The sequence below is a fragment of the Trachypithecus francoisi genome, unplaced genomic scaffold, assembly GCF_009764315.1.
Source record: "Trachypithecus francoisi isolate TF-2019V2 unplaced genomic scaffold, Tfra_2.0 Lachesis_group5, whole genome shotgun sequence".
NCBI classification, from domain to species: Eukaryota; Metazoa; Chordata; class Mammalia; order Primates; family Cercopithecidae; genus Trachypithecus; species Trachypithecus francoisi.
Window position 1 is genome coordinate 13961502 of NW_022681470.1, and position 4503 is coordinate 13966004.

Sequence of the window (4503 nt, forward strand, 5' to 3'; positions counted from 1 at the left end):
GTCTTGAGATGCTTTTACAGGTGCAGAGTTTCGGGGGATTTAAGATAAAGCAGGAGGAATTAGGCAGGAAGCAGTTCTCCTTGTAGCATAGGATGGTGACCGCTTTGCTCAGGCTGAGCCTGCAGCAGTGGTGGGACTTGGTTCTGATTGCTGGGTCACAGGTGGATGCTGCTGCCATCTGATCAGTCACTGTGGTCTTCCACCTTCTGGCATGGGAGGAGACAGAGGGGGGTAGGGGGAGGGCAAGACTCACTTAACAGCTCCTTGGGTGCTCTTAGGAGCATGTTAGCAGCAGTTCTTTTTTTTTTTGAAAGATTCTAAGTTGTCATAGGACAGTGTCATGGTTAAAGGCAGGACTGCCTTCAAATCCCAGCTCCACCATAGCTTAGCTGTGTGTCCTTAGAAATATGTTTTGTTCTTTAAGAGATTGTCAGGAAGAATCAGATAGGAGCAATCAGGGTGTTGTGAGTCCTGATTATGCAGCAGATATTAATCATATCATGTGACTCCAGTCGTCATGTCCTAATACTGTCCTCCAGACAGAGATAAGGATTATCCCACCTGACAACGGATAAGTTCTTTGATGTCTCTAAACCTGTCTCCTCATCTGTAGGATGGGAATAATAATAGTACCTGTTTCTTAAATTCATTGTGAGGGTTAAATGAAGCAATGTGCCAAGTCTCCTTGAGTCTGTGATTTAATATATGTGGGGTCTTATTATTTATCCCAAAGCAGGAAGCATCAGAGTTCTGGGAAGGTGACTTAACCTCACCTGCTCTTCCTCTCACACAGTCTTCCCACTCAGGTCTTCTGTGGATAGAGTTCCTCTGATAGTATTTTTTTTTTTTTTTTTTAACCAGATGGAGACTCGCTCTTTTGCCCAGGCTGGAGTGCAGTGGCCTGATCACGGCTCACTGCAACCTCCGCCTCCTGGGTTTAAGCGATTCTCCAGCCTCAGCCTCCTGAGTAGCTGGGACCATAGGCACATGCCACCACACCCAGCTAAGTTTTGTATTTTTAGTAGAGATAGAGTTTCGCCATGTTGCCCAGGCTGGTCTCGAACTCCTGAACTCAAGCAGTCCACCTGCCTCAGCCTTCCAAAGTGCTGGGATTACAGGTGTGAACCACAGCGCCTGGCCAATCTTCTTTAAATGCTTATTTAACACCCTCAAGCTTCTGAGACCCCTCTCCATATCCCTACTCGGTGAAACCCACCCCCACCACTTCCAGAGGTAATAGATTTCTGGTCCTTTGTCCTGCTCATGCTCGGCAGACTCTGCTCTAAGTCTTCAGTTGCAAGTCTGCATGCCTGTGCTCTGTTCAGGCTCCTACGAGCCCCACTGTGGGGAGCTCTGGTCCCTTTTTGGCTATGGGGAAGAGAAGCAAGAAAGGACACCATGTTCCAGGAGCCAGAGAGAGGCTGGTTTGGAGAATTTTAAGGCTGCTTTAGTTTTGGTTCTGTCTCTCCCTAGCAGCAAGGGCAAAGGTCAGTTTTATGCTAAATTAACTAAATGTATATATCACTCTTCACACCCTAGCTATGGAGGGAACACTAATGCTTATATTATAGAATTATGAGCATGAAAATGCTCTGCAAACTCTGAAGTAACATGAAAATGCTGACTTTTATTGTCTAACTTGGTATTTTCTACCCGAACTTTGCTTTAGTGATGAAGTTGGGAATCTACTTTTCTTACACAACATTTTTACAAATATCAAGACTACTGGTGAACTCTTCTCTGACCACCTGAAATATGTATCCAACACAATTCTTCCAAATCCTAAGCTCGTCCTGAGGACACCGCCTTTTCTGTGAGGTGGTTCTCACGGCTTTTGGTGCAGTTATAAGTCACTGGGTCACGTTTCTGCACTGCCTTGCAGAAATGCTCTGCTCAAGTTTGCCATGAGGTCTACAGCAGGAGCCAGGAGGTCAAAGGCACCAGAAGAGACCACAACCTTCCTCCTGGCAAAGCTGGGAAGACCTGCCAGGCTAGCTGCCCTTTACTTTAGTCCCCATAGGAAGGCCACTATATTCAAGTCTTAATATAGAAACAGAAGGAGGCTGGTTCCTTTGGGCATATCTGACAAGAGATTGGAAATACCTCTGCTACTAATTGGGGGCTTATACAAATGAATGTGTCATTTCAATGTGTGGCCAGGAGTCAATGTAAGATTGCTAAGGTGGGAGCTATGGCCTACCTGCTTTGTCTTCCTTGAGCCATAATAAATGCATTTATAAAACACCATGGGGGCAGATATAGTCACTCTGCCAGGAGAGAGGTAGCAAGGGGGATGGGTTCGCAGAGAAAGAGACACTGAAACTCCTTTGCTTTGGGCTCCCAGGTCCCACCATGAAGGCTCACATCCGCCCCAGTCCCCAGGCTGACCCAAGCATGCAGTGGACTTTTGAGGGGCCTCTCCCAGTCTCAAGATCATCTTGTGACTCTGAGTTCCCATGTGGCTCCCTGGGTTTCCTTCCCTGCCCCAGGGCTATTGTCCTTAGGAAAGGCTTCTAGGTGGCTCCAGGCCCCTAGATCACACCTCTCAGCTACTTCTTCCCTCTCTGGGCCCATATTGGGCAAGTCCATGGGACAGGACTGTGCCTTGGCCCATGACTAAGCTTTATTTGGTTGCCCTGTCCCCACAACCTTAGGTCTCTTCTAGGACTGGAGATCTACCATAAGCCCCAGTGCAGTGAAGAGGATTCTGCTGCTTGCCTGGTTTTCTTCCCAGCATCTCCTAGGGGATGGCGTTCTGTCCAGGTTCTCTGTCACCATACCGTGCCTTCCTGTTGAATCTCTCCTACCTCATCTTGGGCTCCATGATGCCGACCATTTTCTGGACCGTGTCTGAGACTCTTGGAGCTTAGGATGCTGCACCTCATCCCAGCCCATCATCTCCCAAATCAGATTTTGCCACCAAGTCAGTTGAACCAGTGCCTGTCCCTTCCTAGTAAACAAGTTTGGTGTCACTGACTTATAAGTCAGGGCTCTCCAGAGCCTGACTAATAAACAGAACCAATAGGATAGAGAAAGAGAGAGACCGATTTGAAGGAATTGGCTGATGTGATTGTGGAGGCTGGAAAGTCTAACATCTGTAGAGCAGACCAGCATGCTGGAATTTTGTTGTGGAGTTCATGCTGTAGTCTTCAGTCTGAAATCTGCAGGCTAGAAACTCAAGCAGGACATTTATGCTGTAAACTTGAGGTCCTGTTCCTTCTCTTTGGGAAACCTCAGTTTTGTTTTTAAGGTCTTCAGTTGATTGGATGAGGCCCATCTACATTATGGAAAGTAATTTGCTTTACTTGAAGTCTACTGATCTAAATATTACTCACATTTTAAAATACTTTCAAGGAAACATCTAGACTGGTGTTTGGCCAACCGGGCACATAGCCTAGCCAAGTTGACACATAGCATTAACCATCATGGCCGTTTTCCAAGTTTCCTTTCCTTCTCCCTTGGCCTCCCCAGATGATGATGCCTCTACCCGTTGTGATGCTTTCAAGGGCAAAATCACAGAAAATCCTACTCAAATAGGCTTAAACGTTAGGAATTTAATGGCTCTGGGAACTAATAAAATCTACAGTCAGGTAGTCCCTGGGTCTGACTTGCTTAAGGTTTAAGCTTCTTCTCTCTCTGATTCTCGTATCTGTGGCTTCGCTGTGTTGATACTATCTTCAGGCAACCTTCCCTCCTCCTTACAAGATGATGTACTTTCTCTCACATCCAAGAGGAAAGAGGGCAGAGCATTCCTTCCAGAACAAGTCCCAAGCTTCCCTCTGATGGGCTCAGTCTCGACATCATCATGGTGGGCAAGGAAAAACTCTGCTCTGATTGGCTCAGGTGTGCCCATTCCCTAACCAATCCCAGGGCAAGGGGATGGGATTTCCCTGACTGGCATCTAGTTAGGAGTCTTTCCCTGCGATTGGGAATAGGATCAGTCCCACCACAATAAATGGTTGCTGCAGAGTGGCTGAGGAATGGACTGGATGCTGGGAGATAAACTTAGTACTCCACATCAGCCTCCAAAGCAGGGCTGCCTGGAAAGAAGGGTGCTCCCTGCGTGGATACCAGAGCAGTATCAGTACAGCATGGCGGAGTGGGGTTGTGGCTGGTGGACATGTGCTCACTTCAGATGCCCTTGTCCCTGATCCGTTTGCTCCTCCCTCTGATCCTGAGGGAGCGCTCACCTCAACAGGATTAAACTCCTAGCAGCTGGCTTTACAACTGCGGGATTTGGGATGTTGCTGGGAGCCACCCAGAGCTGAGGTGCATGATTCACGCTGTTCTGATTAGTGGCTTGGCAGGGACAAAGAATGAAGGAGGAAGGTGGCTTAGAGACAAGCTGGGGCAGCCCAGAAGAGGGGGTTGTCTTTGAGATTTTGATCTGTAGTTTGTTTTTGTTTAAAAAACCAACAGCTGAGGTGGGAAGACTCACATCTTAACAAGTTGTAAAATGCCTCCTCCACCCCGTCCTCTGTCTAGGCCTCTTCCCTCTTTACT

At 47.5% G+C, this 4503-nt stretch overlaps 1 non-coding gene across 1 annotated transcript; it reads right to left on the minus strand.

Moving 5' to 3' along the window:
- Nucleotides 1-439: 439 nt before the first annotated feature.
- Nucleotides 440-568, minus strand: LOC117077024. Its single transcript, XR_004434619.1, has one exon. It is a non-coding gene; the product is annotated as a U8 small nucleolar RNA (small nucleolar RNA).
- Between the last annotated feature and the right edge of the window lie 3935 nt (nt 569-4503).